At 46.9% G+C, this 18,983-nt stretch overlaps 1 protein-coding gene and 1 pseudogene across 2 annotated transcripts in view; both read right to left on the bottom strand.

Moving 5' to 3' along the window:
* The window catches only part of LOC119966624 (speriolin-like protein), a 285,015-nt gene that overhangs the window by 127,607 nt on the left and 138,425 nt on the right, over positions 1 to 18,983 (bottom strand). The gene's annotated exons all lie outside the window — the stretch shown is intronic.
* On the bottom strand, positions 1,719 to 5,140 carry LOC119965709 (annotated as a pseudogene).

Genomic DNA, 18,983 nt, shown 5'->3' with positions numbered 1-18,983 from the left:
TTTTCCACCACCTATGTATATTGTACTTTTCAAAACATATTTCAAAGTGGACGTGTCACACACTTGGCCGAAGAGTGATTTATTTTTAAAGAATGGTACACTTTTGCCAACGTGCGACCTTCGGGAACCCCCCGGCCGGCAGACCTTCAGGACCCATGTCACGTTCGTTTCCTGCTCGTTTCGTGCCAGGTGAGCCTGCTTGGTCCTCACCATTTCATGCCAATCAGGTTTCATGTCTTGTAGCCTGCCTACCCATGTTTTGTTTCATTTCCTGCCAACGCCCTGCCATTGAATTTCAGCCTTCTTACCAGTAACTCTTCCAGTATCTGTTGCTGCCATTGTGCCAACTACTGCCAACTCACCTTGAATCTCCATCCACCTGTCCTGGCCTCAGGACTCAGCATATGAACTACACCCAACGTCATGACTGCCCCGTCCAACATTGCAGTCAGTTCTGCCCACCATCTCCAACTTATTTTGTATTAGGTTAGAGAATACAGATATTCTGGCTCTTAAGCCAAAGGACCATCACTGTTCTATGAGTGAATTTGGAAACTCACAGAATGGTGTGCCTGCAGTGTCATTTACGTTATTTTTATTTTTTCCTTTTGTAAGCATGGCCTAAAAGTTTTAAGATGACGCTTGACTGTAGGTCAGACATTTTTCAACTCTTAACGGAAATAAATCCGCATGGATTGTACACTAAGATAGGCACTTTGCACACAATCCGAATGTGGGCATTCCATTACAAGGTCTCGGCCTAAATCCCAACATCAACTTTTTATTGTCTTGCATTTATTCCACTCTAGCTTTTAGTTGTGATTTCCGATTGTAAACATAATGGTATGGAACGTGTTTTAATGCTTGGCCAAAGAGACAAATTAGCAGAAAGCATTTGGAACCTGTAACAATAGTTTCCAAGAGAGCTGGACAGGGATAATATAACGTGATTGTTCATTGTCCATCCGGCATTGCTCACATTTCTATGAAATGATTTATCTATAATCACGGATATCCTGACTTGCTCTGCAACTTCATGTAATAATTTTCATTATCAATTCTGTCGGGTTTTTAAACAGCTCGTAACGCTAAAGCTCATCTTCCCGGTGAAGGAATAGTCATTTAAACCTGCAGTTAGTTGTCGAAAATTCAGTGACTTCAACAGATTTCTGGCCCATTTCGCCTAAATATAACCACCACTTGATATTACAGACAGCTTAAAAATGATAATGTACGTTTTAATGTGGGTGACACAGTGGCACAGTACAATATGCATTGCACTGCTGCCTCACAGCGCAAGGGACACGGGTTTGATTCCAGCCTTGGGTGTCTGTGTGGAGTTTGCACCTTTTCCCCCATGTTTGCATGCTTCCTTTGGGTGTTCTGGTTTCCTCCTACAGTCCAAAGATGTGCAAGTTAGGTAGATTGGCCATGCTAAATTGCCCTTAGTGTCCAAAAGATTGGGTGGGATTATGGGGAGAGGGCAGGGGGGTGGGGTAAGGTGCTTCTTTAAAGGGTCGGTGTCGACCCGATGGGCTGAATGGCCCCCTTCTGCACTGTAGAGATTATATGGTTCTATACAGGAATGATTATAGACACCAGTTTAGCTGTGGGGGTGCAATATAGTTTATACAATTCCCTAATGTTGAAATGGTCATGCATCGCAATAGCCCAGCATTATCTCGAGGGAAACTTTCTTTCAGGAGAAAAGTGCAGCTTTAGTATTTTGTTTTAAAATTGTGTGAATCCTGAATCACTTCATTATCTGCCAGGCAAATGCTGGTGGAAATAATGCTTGCTGTGTTAGAAAAGAAGGGCAGAGGATAAGATATTCCGATATTAAGAACTGAGAAGAAGGAACCCTTAGCTCCATAACTCTTGACACTTGAGTCGTGATCTGCACTTGTGAAACCTTGGTTTAGAATGCTGTTTTACACTGCCAATTGTATCAACATAGAAAACTCAACCTAAATTCTGTAAAAGTTCTACAAGGACTGTAGAAGCTTCAAGGTATATAAAGGAAAATATCGGAAAAAATAAATGTGGAACCACCAAAGGCTGAGAACAGAATTTTTAAAAAAAAATTTAGACTACCCAATTCATTCTTTCCAATTAAGGGGCAATTTAGGGTGGCCAATCCACCGACCCTGCGCACCTTCGGGGTGTGGGGGCGAAACAAACGCAAACATGGGGAGAATGTGCAAACTCCACACGGACAGTGACCGAGAACCGGGATCGAACCTGGGACCTCTGCACCATGGGACTGCCGTGCTCCCACTGCGCCACTGTGCTGCCCTGACCGGAGAATTTATAATGGGCAATACGGAAATGGTGCAGAAATGGCTGGATTCTCCCAAAATGGGACTATGTCCCCACGCCGACATAAAAATGCTGGTGTTTCACTACGGAGTTTCCGATAAAAAAGATAAGCCAATTCACTCACCTGTAGGGGGCCAGCAGGGACCGAGAGCGATTCACGCAGCTTTACGGGCCCCCACATTTCCGGTTATGTGTCCACGCATGGGCATGGCGGCGGCCTCCAGCGGACACGCCAAGCGCCTTGGCGGACTCGGACCGCGGAGGCCGCTGCAAAATGTAGGCCCCACCCCACCCCCCCGATCGGCCGCGCGCCCAAAGATCCGGCCGGCACGATCTGTCCCGCCCCCCCCACCAGGGAGGCCGCGGACTGAGTCTGCAGCCGCCACGCGAGCTTCCCGAACAGCGGTAACTGGTTAGAACCACGCTGCTGGGAACTTGGCCAGCCAGGAGCGGAGGATTGCTGGGTGGGCCTCTGGCAATGGCCCCCTAGCCGCGCGGAGTACTACGCGAACATGCCGATTATCGGGTCCCGGATAATCGCTGGACCGGCCCCGGGCCTGATTTCGGTGTGAAATCAGATTCTCTGTCGCCGTGCCAAATGCGATTTTGGCACGGGGCTGCGGAGAATCCAGCCCTCTGGGGGCTATCTTCACAGAGAATAGTACAAAAACCGTGCTCAGGAATACTGGAGAGCCTAGGGTGTAGCAAGAAGGAGGAACTGAAAGAAATTCAAAATTGCAGGATGCTGGCCAGACATAATCTTCCAGTCTTCCCTCGACTCCGGGAGGTGCCAGAGAACTGGAGCATTGAAGACATTAAGCCCTTGTTCAAAATGGGTTGGAAGGAAAGCCTCAGCAATTACAGGCAAACCAGTTTAACATCAGCAGTGGGCAAGCTTTTGAAAACAATTATTCAGGTTAAAATTAGAAGTCACTTGGAAAAATGTGGGTTGATTAAGAGTCAGCATGGATTTCTAATGGGGAAATCGTGATTAACTAACTTGCTGGAGTTTTTTGAGGAAGTAAAAGAGAGGGTCGATGAGGTTAATGTTGTTGATGTGGTGTACATGGACTTTCAGATACAGTGCCACACAACAGACTTGTGAGAAAAGTTATAGCTCATGGAATAAAAGGGACAGTAGCAACATGAGAACAAAATTGGCCGAATAATAGGAAGCAGAGAGTAACGATCAATGGATGTTTTTCGGGCTGGAGGAAGGATTGTGGTGGTGTTCCTTAAGGGTCAGTTTGGGATCATTGCTTTTCCTGCGGATGATACAAAAGTGGGAGGGAAGGCAGGTTGTAAGGAGGATATAAATAATTTACAGCAAGATATTGAGAGGTTAATACTAATAATCTTGTCACAAGTAGGCTTATATTGCAATGAAGTTACTGTGAAAAGTTGCCACAATCCGGCGCCTGTTCAGATACACAGAGGGAGAATTCAGAATGTCCAAATTACCTAACAGCACATCTTTCGGGGCAATTGGGAGGAAAAAGGAGCACCCGGAGGAAACCCATGCAGACACGGGAGAACTTGCAGACTCTGTACAGACAGTGACCCAGCCGGGAATCGAACCTGGGACCCTGGCACTGTGAAGCCACAGAGCTAACCACTGTGCTACCGTGCTGTGAGTGAGCAGAAAATTGGCAAATGGAGCAAATGTGAGATTGTTCATTTTGGATGAAAGAACGAGAATCATAAAATTTACAGTGCAGAAGGGGGCCATTCAGCCAGCGGGTCTGCAGCGGCCCTTGGAACAAGAACCCTACTCCTCCACCCTAATCCGTAACCCCACCTAACCTTTTGGAAATGAAGGGGCAATTTAGCATGGCCAATCCATCTAACCTGCACATCTTTGGACGGCAGGAGGAAAGCGGAGCATCGAAAAGAAACTCACGCAGACGCAGGGAGAAAGTGCAAACCCCACACAGTCACCCGAGGCCGGAATTGAACCTGGGACCCTGGAGCTGTGAGGCAGCAGTGCTAACCACTGTGCCACTGTGCCGCCCCTTCATAGGTGGATTGGATTCTGTCATCTGTTGTCGAAGAATTGGGCAGGCAAATATTGAGTGGTACCAACATTGTTTACCGAGGTCTACTTCAATCATCCTTCTGATTCCATGCTCTAGTGCATTGTCTCTGCTAGATGACTACCTTAATGTTAATGAGAGCTGGCAATACAATACACTCTGCTGAAAAACTGACCCTCAGTGGTGATTCTACTGAGAGACCAAGGAGAGAGCAGGCATCCCTGGTGAAGATATCACAGATATCAGTCCTCTGGTTAGAATCTAACAGCTGCATATATGGCGAGTTTGCTATTCCCTGTCTCAAGTAAACAAGGCTTCCCATTAGCACCTGGACGTGCTTCTGGAGATTCAAAGCAAATGGCTGGAACTTCTTTGCATACTGAAGTGCTTTCCTTTGATTTTCAGACCCTCCCATTGACAGGCTTATAAAATATAATCTGTGTCGCCTGAACTCGAGCGAGCTGTTCTGTGCCATCAACATATCTCGGTTTGCAACTGCCCATTCTAGTGCAGGCCTTCGATCTCTTAATGATGCGATTGAGTTCTACAAAATGTTCGTTTTGGTTTCCTTCTATGCACAAGTGAGCCTCCTACAGTTCTTCTGCCACATCCAGCGTCCCTCATCAGAACAGGTGTTCCGCCATCACCTCAATAAGGAGACGTTGACTATTGGTTTGCCAGCGTCCATCTATTGCCACGCCATTGATATCTGCATCAAAATTCTGATTCGGAGCAAAGTTCTGTCCCATTCTCGGATAAAAGGAGCAGTATTTGGCATCTACTGTAAGTATAAAGAATGGGGAAACACACCAAAATACCCAGTCGATGCCTTACCTACTCACAAAATACTGCAGTGAATGTCCTTGTAGTTGGGAAGTAAGTTTTTGAACTGTGCCCTTTATGCGTTTGCAACACTGAGACAAAACAAATGACAAAGGCCAGGATTCTCCCCTACCCAGCGGGGCGGGAGGTCCCGGCGTACCGGAGTGGCGAGAACCATTCCGGCGTCGAGCCTCTCCAAAGGTACGGATTTCTCCGCACCTTTAGGGGCTAGGCCCGCGCTGGAGTGGTTGGCGCCCCACCGCCCACCGACCGGCGCGGACGGCCTTTGACGCCCCGCTGACCGGCGCCACGCCTGGCCGAAAGGCCTTCACCGGCCGGTGTGAGTCCGCGCATGCGCCGGAGCGTAAGCGATCGCTGACTTCACCCCGGCGCATGCGCGTGGAGGGGGTCTCTTCCGCCTCCGCCATGGTGGAGGCCGTGACGGCGGCGGAAGAAAAAGAGTGCCCCCACGGCACAGGCCCGCCCACCGATCAGTGGGCCCCGATCGGTGGCCAGGCCATCGTGGGGGGCACCCCACCCCCTGGGTCAGATCGCCCCGCGCTCCCCCCAGGACCCCGGGACCCGCTCGCGCCGCCTGCTCCTGCCGGCACCAGAGGTGCTCTGATTCCCACCGGCGGGAACGGCCTGTCAGCGGCGGGACTTTGGCCCATCGCAGGCCGGAGAATCGCCGAGGGGGAGCCAGCCGACCGACGCGGTGCGATTCCCGCCCCCACCGATTCCCGGGGGCGGGATTTACGCTGGCCCCGCGCGATTCTCCGACCCTGCGGGGGGTCAGAGAATTCCGCCCAATGATCCTGACAACTCAACACCCTGCCCTCCAGTCTGGGTCAACTCCTGCCTCAGGCCACTGGTGTACTCGAGGGAGAGGGGGAGGAGGGGCACGGGGGAGATGAGGGAAGAGGATGAGGATGGTAAATAGACAAGTCAGGCAGAGCATTCCAGCTCCTGGCGAATCTCCCTTAACCCGGGGCCAGGCTCCACGTCTGCGCCTCCCTCCCGCATGCCCGCTCAGGTCTGGCCCGGCCCTATCCGGGCCTGCGCCCCTCCCCAAATCCGGTTTGCTTCAAACCAGCCCGGTCTTTGGGTGTTTCGGGTCTGGAATACACTGCCTGAAAAGGTAGAGAGAATAGAGAGAAGCTAAAGAAAGCTGCAGTGCAAAAGAACGTGGGGATCCTGGTTCTCGAAATCCAGAAAGCTAGCTGAAGGTAATAGGAAAGGCAAATGGAATCCTGGCTTTTATTTCAAGGGGTTGGAATATAAAAGTAAAGAGGTGCTTCAGAAACTATACAAGGTACTACTAGTGAGGCCACATTTAGAATACAGTGCAGAGTTTTGGTCCCCTTCGAAGGAATTATGTACTATGATTGGAGACAGTTCAGAGGAGCTTTATGAGGATGATCACAGATGTGGAGGAACTGCCATATGAGCGAAGATTAAACAGGTTGGGTCTCCTTGAACTTCAGAAGAATGGGAGGAGATATGATTAAAACATGTGAATTTCTTCGGGAGTTGGACAGGGTTAATGTTGGGATGATGTTTCCACTCATGGGAGAGTGTAGAACCAGAGGGTACAGTCGCAGAATAAGGGAGTGCTCATCAAAGAGTGGGGAATCTTTGGAATTCTTTACCTCAGGAAGCTGTGGAGGCCAACTCCTTGAACATTGTCAAGGTTGAGATCGATCGGTTTGTTCTTAGAAAATATTTTATTGAGGCATTTATAATTTTAACATTTTAACAATCCAAACAACAGAGTGATCCAACACGCGCAAAAACCCCACAAGAACATACCCAACTTCCCCCCACCCTAACTCCTAGCTACCCATATATTAGGTTCCCCACCCCCCCACCCCCGCCCCGACGGTCAGTTTTCTTTAAAGAAGCGATGAGCGGCTGCCACCTCCAAGCGAACGCCTGTAATGAACCCCTTAAGGCAAACGTCATCTTCTCTAGCCTAAGAAACCCTGCCATGTCACTGACCCACACCCCTGACTTTGGAGGCTCCGAGTCCCTCCATACCAGCAAAATCTGTCTCCAGGCCACCAAGGAGGCAAAGGCCAAAACGTCGGCCTCTCTTCTCCCCTGGGCTCCTGGATCTTCCAATACTCCCAATATTACCACCTCTGGACTCGGAGTCGCCCTCCCTTCCAGGACCTCTGACATGACTTCTGAGAATCCCTGCCAAAATCCCCTCAGCTATGGACACGCCCAAAACACATGTACATGATTCATCGGACTTCCCCCGCACCTCCCACACATGTTCTCCACCTCCTCAAAGAACCTACTCATCAGGGCCACAGTCATATGAGCCCTGTGGGCCACCTTAAACTGGATCAGGCTAAGCCTGGCACACAATGAGGATGCATTGACTCTCCTCAGGGCCTTTACCCATAGCCTGACTTCCAACTCCCCTCCCAACTCTTCCTCCCACTTCCTCTTACCTCCCCGATTGGGATCCCTTCCCACTCCGTCAGTTGCTGATATATTTCCAAGACCTTCCCCTCCCCAACCCCTGTTTTCGACATCACCTTATCCCATAGCCCCCTTAGTGGGAGGCAAAGGAAGCTCGGGACCTGCCTCCGAACAAAATCCCGTACCTGCAGGTACCGGCCCCTGGCTCCGCCCCCTTGAGGGGAGGTATATAGAGCAGCTGCCCTGTAGGCAGCTCTCAGTAGCAGAGCAGTCGCAAGCAGGCACTGTTATAGTCGATTAAAACCACTGTTCACTTCAACTCTCTGTCTCGCGTGAATTGATGGTCGCATCATGGATCACATTGAACATTGGGGGGGGGCGCTGGGAGGGTTGGGGGGAGGGGGGAGGCGGTGTGTGTTAATGGTGACTATGGGTGATATTCCTGATTCATTTTTGTCATGTGTTTATGTTAACATGCGGGCTAATGTTTGGGGTTTGGTGGGAGGATGGGATCGTTGTTGTTGCTATGGGGATTGACATTACATTCGTTACTGATTATTGTTTATTGTTGGGTGTAAATTTGGGAGAAAATGTGAAAAAGGAGGAGAATGAAAATATACTTTTTAAAAAGTGGTGGAGCGGACTCGAAGTGTTGAATGGCATTCTATTTCTAATGGTCTGATGGGCTTATAGGTCTCGGTGTATAGGGGAAAATTTCAAAATTTGTGGATTACACAAAAAGTGGAAGTATTGTAAACTGTGGGGAGGGGGCAATGTTAAATTTCAAAAGGACATAGACAAGACATGGGCAGATAGGTGGCAGATGAAGTTTAGTGCGAAAAAGTGAGGTTACGCATTTTCATAGGAAGAATATGAAAGAGGTAATATATAATAAAGGGTAACATTCTTAAGGGGGTGCAGGAGCAGAAGGACCTGGGTCTATATGTACATAGATAATTGAATGTGGCAGGACAGATGGAGGAAGCACTTAATAAAGTATATAGTATTCTGGGCTTTATTAACAGGGCCATAGAGTACAAGAGTTATGCTGTACTTATCATAGAATTTACAGTGCAGAAGGAGGCCATTCGGCCCACCGAGTCTGCACCGGCTCTTGGAAAGAGCACCCCACCCAAACCCACACCTCCACCCTATCCCCATATCCCAGTCACCCCACCCAACACTAAGGGCAATTTTGGACACTAAGGGCAATTTAGCATGGCCAATCCACCGAACCTGCACATCTTTGGACTGTGGGAGGAAACCGTAGCACCCGGAGGAAACCCACGCACACACGGGGAGGATGTGCAGACTCCGCACAGACAGTGACCCAAGCCGGGAATCGAACCTGGGACCCTGGAGCTGTGAAGCAATTGTGCTAACCACTATGCTATCGTGCTGCCCTAACTTGCCCAAGATATTAGTTAGACTTCAGTTGGAATATTGTGTACAGTTCTGGGCACCATACGAAATGAATAATGTAAACCTATTGGAGAGAGTGCAGAAGAGGTTTGCCAGAATGGGTCCACGGATGAGAAATTTCATTTATGAGGATAGATTGGAGAGGTAGGATCTGTTCTCCTCGAAGAGAAGAAGGCTGAGAGGAGACTTGATGCAGACTTTCAAAATCACGAGAGGGCTGAATAGGGCAGATAGGGAGAAAATGTTCCCACTCGTAATAGGATCAAGAATGATTTAAAGTAATTTGCAAAAGAAGCAAATGTGATGTGAGAAAAAATGTTTTCACATGAGTGCTTTGGGATGGAATACACTGCCTGGGACGTGTGGTGGAGACAGGCATAATCGAGGCATTCAAGAGGGCATTAGATGATTACTTGAATAGAAAAATGTGCAGGGGCACAGTGAAATGGATGGCATTCAGTCATGATGCTCGTTTGGAGAGCCAGTGCAGACAAGATGGGCTGAAGGGCTCCTTCTGAGCCATAACAATTCCGTGATTCTGTATTCAATTCCTTTCGCAGTAAATGAGCTTTCCTAATTACTCGCTGCACCTACATACTTTTGCAATTCATGCGCTAGGAAACCCAGATCCCTCTGCAGCTCAGAGCTCTGAAATCTCTCACCAATTAGATAATATTCTTTTTAATTTTGCTTCAAAATGGATAATTTCACATTTTCCCACATTATACGCCCGAGGGGCTGGTTTAGCACACTGGGCTAAACCGCTGGCTTTTAAAGCAGACCAAGGCAGGCCGGCAGCACGGTTCAATTCCCGTACCAGCCTCCCCGAACAGGCGTCGGAATGTGGCGACTAGGGGCTTTTCATAGTAACTTCATTGAAGCCTACTCGTGACAATAAGCAATTTTCATTTTCATTTCATTCATTAACCAGACCTTTGCCCACTTACTTAACCTACCTATATCTATTAAATCCTATTCACAATTTACGTTCCTACCTATCTCTGTATCAGCAGCAAATTTAGCAAGCATGCCTTTAGCATCACCATCCAAGCCATTTATATAAATTGTAATAAGTTGAGGCCCCAGTGTTGAACCTTGTGGAACTCATTAGATCTTTCCAACTGACCCATTTATGCCTATCTTTGCTTCCTGTGGGCTCGCCAATTTTTTAAAGCCAATTATGTTATTTCCAAAATAACTTTTGAAGTGGCACCTTATCAAATGTTTATGGACATCCAAGCACCCCTTTATCCAAAGCACATCTTGCAACAAACTCCAATAAATTGTTTATTTTTATTCATTCATGGGATTTATTGCTCATCTCAAATTACCCTTGAACTGAGTGGCTTGCTATGCCACTGGCCCACCATATTGCTGTGAATCTGGAGTCGCATGTGAAATGAAATGGAAATCTCTTATTGTCACAAGTAGGCTTCAAATGGAGTTACTGTGAAAAGCCCCGAGTCGCCACATTTCGGTGCCTGTTCGGGAAGGCTGTTACGGGAACAGCCTTCCCGAACAGGCGCCGGAATGTGGCGACGAGGGGCTTTTCACAGTAACTTCATTTGAAGCCTACGTGGGCTAGACCAGGTAAGGACAGCAGATTTCCTCCCCTAAAGGATGTTAATGAACCAGAGAACAATGATTCCATGGCCATCATTAGATCGTTAATTCCTGGTTTTTACCGAATTCAAATTTCATCATTTGCCATCAAGGGATTCAAACCCAGGTCCCCAAAGCATTACCCTGGGCCTCTGGGTTACTAATTCTGTGAAGATACTACACCACCACAATCCCAAGTATACATGATTTCCCTTTCACAAAACCATTTTGACTCTGCCTGATTACGTTGAATTTGTCAATGTAAATTCAAATTCCAGTTTTCTTCCTGTACCTTGTGGTGCACAAATTGTGGCAGACTGCCATTTGTTCTCAGAGCTAGTTATTCCTGGAACAGGTCGCTAGTCTGTCGCCATGACAAATGTTAAGGAGGTTAAAAAATAAAATGGGACAATGTGGTTTGGGGTAATATACTGGTATGGATTGAGAACTGCTAATGGACTGAAAAGAAAGAATAGTAAAAAAAATCGATCATTCTCAGGGTGACAGTCCATGACTCATGGGGTACACAAAAATCCATGCTTGGACCACAACTATTCGTAATCTATATCTACGAATTGGGTGTGGAGACCAATTTCAAGTTTGCTGATGACACAAAATTAGGTGGGGATATAAACTGTGAGGAGAATATAAAGAAGTTGCAAGAGTATAATAATCTTTATTGTCACTTAGTAGGCTTACATTAACACTGCAATCAAGTTACTGAGAAAAACCCCTAGTCGCCACACTCCTGCGCCTGTTCGGATACACAGGGGAAGAATTCAGAATGTCCAATTCACCTAACACACCAGTCTTTTGGGACTTGTGGGAGGCAACCAGAGCACGCGGAGGAAACCCACGCAGACACAGGGAGAACGTGCAGACTCCACACAGACAGTGACCCAAGCCGGGAATCGAACCTGGGACCCTGGAGCTGTGAAGCAACAGTGCTAACCACTGTGCTGCAGCGCCTCCCACTATAAGTGACGTATATTTGTATTGTTATTGTTAAAAGTCAGAAATAAGTTCCAGGTTTAAGTATATTTTACAGATAAGAAGGAATTTCTTACAGCCACCCTCCAACCATCTGGCCAACCACTTGAGAATGATGAATGATGGACAGCAATGCAGCACTAAGTCTGTAATGAGGAAAGTAAATTTAAATAATTCTCAATCCTGGAAGTCTGTAGAGGTTCAGTAATTGCATAGGATTTTCCAGCCAATCCCACCAGCGGGATGTTCCAGTGCCCCTGGCGGTGACCCCTCCCCCTCCCCCAAACCATGGGTTTCCCGGTGATGGAGAGTCCGAACAACAGGAAACCCCATTGATAGCAACGGTTCCAGAAGATCTCACCATGGACAATGCCAGGTCTCCACCACCACCACATAACTTGCCACCAGTATTGCACAGAATCCCACCCAATAAGTGCAGTGAATCATCAAATTTACAGTGCAGAAGGAGGCCATTCGGCCCATCGAGTCCGCACCGGCCCTTTGAACGAGCACCCTACCCAAGTCCACCCCATCCCCATAACCCAGTAACCCCACCCAACACTAAGGGCAATTTTGAACACTAAGGGCAATTTATCACGGCCAATCCACCTAACTTGCACATCTTTGGGCTGTGGGAGGAAACCGGAGCACCCGGAGGAAACCCACGCACACACGGGGAGAACGTGCAGACTCCACACAGACAGTGAACCAAGCCGGGAATCGAACCTGGGACCCTGGAGCTGTGAAGCAATTGTGCTAACCACCATGCAACCGTGCTGCCCGAGATCAATCAATTTCTAGATAATCAAGACATGAAGGGATGTGGAATTAGCGCAGAAGAATGGTGAAGTTAAAGATCAGCGATGATCTAACTGAATGGCAGGGAAGGCTCAAGGATCTGAATGGCCCAATCCTACCCCTATTTAATCAGTTCCTAGGTCTGAAACCCAAGGAGATTTTCAGTTTTACCGACTCTTATCCTCTGGATTCAGCTATTTTAACCACTTCCCTTTGAAGCCAGATTCCAAGCTATCATCGGGTCTTTCCTTGTTGCTACTTTCAGAGCTTCCACTTATTAAAAGGACTCAGTTTTCAACTGCTGATACCCAAGTCTTTGGATAACGTTTCAGCCAACCAAACTGCCAAACTGTCCTCCACACCACTGAACCTACTTATCTTGAGTTGTGACAATTTACCAAGGGCGGGGCTGCTTGCAGTTCTTTGCCATCCTCCATTATTGTGGTACTCTTGCTCTTCAAAGGGTCTACCTGGTGCTTGGGGGGGGGGGGGCGGGGGGGGGGGGCCTTGGTGTGAACTTTCCACACCTTGGATTTCGCTTGCTGGGGTTTAAGCGATGGTTCCTCGGAGGAATTGCTTTGCTGGAGTGGAAGCTGGAAGTGGGAAAGTCCATAGGAGGCGACTGCAAGATCCCAAGGTAGGAATCGGTGACACGTCAGCTCAGAAGGGCAATGTGGGGATCATGACATGAGGTGGTGATTAGCTCCATGAAAGCAATAGGACCCCAACACAGAGTGGATGGCGAGACCTGTCACATTCATCCCCTACCTTCAGGCTGCAAGGAACAGCTGTATGGCATGAACAGCGTGGATGGGCATTGTCAATGGTACGGGGAGGACCAGGCTTACAGAGATGTTATCATGGGGTGGCTGGGTGTACAAACAGGAAGACTCATATGATCCACTATCCATGAAAGCTGGGAGTATCTTTCAGAATTCAAATGTAACCACCTATTGTGGTGGAATTTGAACTTGGAACCCCAGAGAATTGCTCCCGATTTGTTCCTTACCCAAATTTGGGGTAAAACCAATGAAACTAAATCAAATACGATATAGGTAAAAAACGGGACGAGGTCCGACAAGCTGAATTCAGGGCGTTAGGAGTTGAACTAAAAGTAGGACCCTCAAAGGGTAGTAATTTCAGGATTGCTACCAGTGCCACAAGCTGGTCAGAGTGAGAATGTCAGGATAGATAGGATGAATGCGTGGCTCGAGAGATGGTGCAAGAGGGAGGGATTTAAATTCCTGGGGCATTAGAACTGGCTCTCGGGGAGGTGGGACCAGTACAACCAGATGGTTTGCACCTGGGCAGGACTGGAACCAATGTCCTGGGGGGCTGGGGGGGGGGGGGGGGGGGGGGGGGGGGGTGTTTGCTAGTGCTGTTGGGGAGGGTTTAAACTAATGCGACAGGGGGATGGGAACCAATGCAGGAAGTCGGAGGAGGAAGTAAAAGGGGGACAGAATCAAAAGGCAGTAAGGGGGAAAGTGTAAGGCAGAGAACCCACAGTCAAAAATCCAAAAAGGGCCACAGTACAGGGTACAGTCACCGAAGAGAGCTCAGTGAATAGTCCCAGTAATACTAAAAGGAATAAAACGGGAAGCAAAAACATAAATGGAAAGCAAAGCAGTAAGTTATTACATGAAGATATGGGTTCAACGATAAGGAAAATTAGGAGAAAAGTTAAAAGGAAAAATAATTTACGATAGAGGTGTTAAGATTCAAATTGGAGGTATAAAAGCCAACATAAGTGTACTTTACCTGAATGTTCGTAGTATTCGGAATAATGTAAATGAGTTTGATGCCGCAAACCATCGTGAATGACTATGATTAGTGGCCATTATTGAAACATGGTTAAAGGATGATCACGTCTGGAATATCCAAGGGTATCAAACTATTCAGAAAGACAGAGTGGATGGCAAGGGAGGTGGTGTAGCTCTGTTATTTGAGGATAACATCCGGGCAATCGTGAGGGATGACATCGGAGCTATGGCGAAAAAGTCACTGATAGGAGTAATCTATAGGCCACCAAATAGTAACATTACGGTGGGGCAGGCAATAAACAAAGAAATAACTGATTGCATGTAGAAATGGTACAGCAGTTATCATGGGGGGATTTTAATCTGCATGTCCATTGGTTTAACCAGGTCGGTCCAAGGCAGCCTTGAAGAGGAGTTTATAGAATGTATCTATGATAGTTCCAAGAACAGTATGTTTGAGGGAACAAGTGTTCCTAGATCTGGTCCTGTGTAATGAGACAGGATTGATTAATGATCACATAGTTTAAGGATCCTCTCGAAGGAGTGATCACAATATGGTGGAATTTAAAATACAGATGGAGAGTGAGAAGGTAAAATCAAAACACTCACGTTTTGTGCTTAAACAAAGGAGGTTACAATGGGATTGAGAGAAGAACGAGTTAAGGTAGACTGGGAGCAAAGACTTTATGGTGAAACAGTTGAGGAACAGTGGAGAAGCTTCCAAGCGATTTTTCACAGTGCTCAGCAAACGTTTATACCAATAAAAATGAAGGACCAGTAGAAAGAGGGAAAAATCGACTGTGGATTCACAATTGCTTCACAGCTCCAGGGTCCCAGGTTCGATTCCCGCTTGGGTCACTGTCTGTGCGGAGTCTGCACATCCTCCCCGTGTGTGCGTGGGTTTCCTCCGGGTGCTCCGGTTTCCTCCCACAATCCAAAGACGTGCGGGTTAGGTGGATGGGCCAGGCTATATTGCCCTTAGTGACCAAAATTGCCCTTAGTGTTGGGTGGGGTTACTGGGTTATAGGGATAGAGTGGAGGTGTTGACCTTGAGTAGGGGTGCTCTTTCCAAGAGTTGGTGCAGACCCGATGGGGCCGAATGGCCTCCTTCTGCACTGAAAATTCTAGAATCTATGATATCTAAGGAAATAAGGAAGAGTATCAAATTGAAGGAAAAAGCATACAAAGTGGAAAATATTAGTGGGAGATTAGAGGATTGGTAAAACTTTAGGGGGCAATAGAAAGCTACTAAAAAAGCTATAAAGAAGAGTATGGTAGATTATGAGAGTGAACTTGCTCAGAATATAAAAACAGATAGTAAAAGTTTCTACAAATATATAAAACAAAAAAAAACAGTGACTGAGGTAAATATTGGTCCTTTAGAGGATGAGAAGGGAGATTTAATAATGGAGATGAGGAAATGGCTGAGGAACTGAACAGGTTTTTTTGGGTCGGTCTTCACAGTGGAAGACACAAATAACATGCCAGTGACTGATGGAAATGAGGCTATCACAGGTGAGGACCTCGAGAGGATTGTTAGCACTAAGGAGGTAGTGATGGGCAAGCTAATGGGGCTAAAGGTAGACAAGTCTCCTGGCCTGATGGATTGGATCCCAGAGTGCTAAAAGCGATGGCCCCAGGAAATTGCAAATGCACTAGTGATAATTTACCAAAAATTCACGAGACTCTGGGGGTGGTCCCGGTAGATTGGAATTAGCAAACATGACACCACTGTTTAAAAAAGGAGGTAGGCAGAAAGCGGGTAATTATATGCCAGCTAGCTTAACTTCGGTAATAGGGAAGATGCTGGAATCTATCATCAAGAAAGAAATAGCGAGGCATCTGGATGGAAATTGTCCCATTGGGCAGATGCAGCATGGGTTCATAAAGGGCAGGTCGTGCCTAAATAATTTAGTGGAATTTTTTGGGGACATTACCAGTGCGGTAGACAATGAGGAGCCAATGGCTGTGGTATATCTGGATTTCCAGGAAGCTTTGACAAGCTGCATAAGATAATGATGTATGGTGTTAAGGGTAAAGTAGTAACATGTATAGAGGATTAGTTAATTGATAGAAAGTATAGAGTGGGGATTAAATGGGTGTTTCTCTGGTTGGCAATCAGTAGCTAGTGGTGTCCCTCAGGGATCCGTGTTGGGCCCACAATTGTTCACAATTTACATAGATGATTGGAGTTGGAGACCAAGGGCAATGTGTCCAAGTTTGCAGATGACACTAAGGTGAGTGGTAAAGCAAAAAGTGCAGAGGATACTGGAAGTCTGCAGAGGGATTTGGATAAGTTAAGTGAATGGGCTAGGGTCTGGCAGATGGAATACATGTTGACCAAATGTGAGGTTATCCATTTGGTAGGAATAACAGCAAAAGGGATTATTATTTAAATGATAAAATATTAAAACATGCTGCTGTGCAGAGAGACATGGTGTGCTAGTGCATGAGTCGCAAAAAGTCGGTTTACAGGGCAACAGGTGATTAAGAAGGCAAATGGAATTTTGTCCTTCATTGCTAGAGGGATGGAGTTTAAGGCTAGGAAGGTTATGCTGTAACTGTATGTGTTAGTGAGGGCCACACCTGGAGTATTGTGTTCAGTTTTGGTCTCCTTACCTGAGAAAGTACGTACTGGGCCATGGAGGGTGTGTAGAGGAGATTCACGAGGTTAATCCCAGAGTTGAAGGGGTTGGATTACGAGGAGAGGTTGAGTAGACTGGGACTGTACTCGTTGGAATTTAGAAGGATGTGGGGGGGATATTACAGAAACATATAAAATTATGAAGGGAATAGATCGGATAGATGTGGGGAGGTTGTTTCCACTGGCGAGTGAAAGCAGAACTAGGGGGCATAGCCTCAAAATAAGGGGAAGTAGATTTCGGGACTGAGTTTAGGAGGAACTTCTTCACCCAAAGGGTGTGAATCTATGGAATTCCCTGCCCAGTGAAGCAGTTGAGGCTCTTTCATTAAATCACTTCAATATAAAGATAGATAGTTTTTTGAAGAATAAAGGAATTATAGTGTTTGGGCGGGAAAGTGGAGCTGAGTCCACAAAAGATCGACCATGATCTCATTGAATGGCGGTGCAGGCTCGATGGGCCAGATGTCTAATCCTGCTCTTAGCTTTTATCTTCTTATGTTCTTGCAAATGAACTGAGGGACAAATTAAAGGGCCAGCCCCTTAAAGGTATATTGCCTTAAACAAAAACAAATGAAACTGAAAACATCAAACCAAAACATGATTAAGAGGGTTGATAAGGCACCCAAAATAAATTAGGTGAGGCCTCACCTGCCACTGAAAGCTTTATTTCAAATTCAAATTCAAATTCCCATTTAAACATCTACCATGGTGAGATGCAGACCTGGAACTCCATGGAATTGCCTAGGTGTGGTTTACTAGTTCAGTGACCTGTACCCTATTTTGAGATAAATCAAATAACCAAGTAAACTAAAACAAATAACTGAGGGACAAATTAAAAGGGACAGCCCCTTAAACGATAAGAAATCACAAATGAGACTTAAAACATCAAACAAAAGCATCGACCCGGGTTGATAATGCATCCAAGACCCCTTGGTGCCCACCAAGCATGGAAGGCCTCAATGGTGGCCGTGGACACTACGTGGTGTCTCTCCAGGACACCCAGTCCTGAATATTGAATATTCAGTTATATATATTGAATATATAGATATATTGAATACTGAATATTGGGGCTGGTTTAGCTCACTGGGCTAAATCGCTGGCTGTCAAAGCAGACCAAGCAGGCCAGCAGCACGGTTTCGATTTCCCGTGCCAGCCTCCCCGGACATGTGCCGGAATGTGGCGACTAGGGCTTTTCACAGTAACTTCATTGAAGCCTACTCGTGACAATAAGCATTTCATTTCATTTCATTTTCATATAGCCCGGTAGAGGGCATGACAGTCAGGTGGACGGGCCCCTTGGTCATCCGCTGCCTGGGCCTGTTGGTGGCAAGTTTTGGCCCAGGCCCAGGAACAGGTTCACGAAGAGGGCCGTCCACCTCCTTCCCTGCCCCTCTCTGCACCAGATGCACAATACAAGACTTGTAGTAGCCACAACTGTGTGTATGTTTGGGGGGGGGGGGGGGGGGGGGGGGGGGGGGGTTGATCATGTAAAGTTTAACATGGAGGCCTGACAGCAATGGGCTCACCTATTCCAACTACATGAGGATTATATCAAAGTTAAATTCAAATTACCCATCTGCTGTGGGTGGGATTTGAGGCTGGAACCTCAGAGCTTTTGCCCTGGGTCAGTGGATTACCCTACTTTGAGGTAAATCAAATAACCAAGTAAACTAAATCAAATAGACAGAGGGACAAGTTCAAGGGACAGCCCCTTAAAGGGATACTGTATTAAATAAAAATAAATCACAAATGAAACTTCTCGGCGGCAAGGTGGCGCAGTGGTTAGCACTGTTGCCTCATGGCGCTGAGGGACCCGGGTTCGATGCAGCCCGGGTCAACTGTCCGTATGGAGTTTGCACATTCTCTCCAGGTCTACGTGGGTTTAGCCTCACAACCCAAAGATGCGCAAGTTAGGTGCCCACTGGCCAAGTGCATGGTTTTCATTTGACTGTGTGTACGTGACACTGTATTTCCCAGGTCGCCATGGGAATCGGAAGGGATTCTACGCAGAAGGATCCATGGCCCTTAATTCTAAAAAAAAGAATTGTGTAAATTTTCACAGTATTGTCACAGTAACTTAATTGCAGTGTTAACGTAAGCTGACCTGTAACAGTAATAAATGATGATTATTATTATTATTAAAATACAAATGAAACTTTTCAATGG

This window comes from Scyliorhinus canicula, chromosome 5, assembly GCF_902713615.1.
Source record: "Scyliorhinus canicula chromosome 5, sScyCan1.1, whole genome shotgun sequence".
Classification (NCBI taxonomy): Eukaryota; Metazoa; Chordata; class Chondrichthyes; order Carcharhiniformes; family Scyliorhinidae; genus Scyliorhinus; species Scyliorhinus canicula.
The sequence above is the reverse complement of the archived record's forward strand: the minus strand, read 5'-3'. Positions and strand labels throughout refer to the sequence as shown.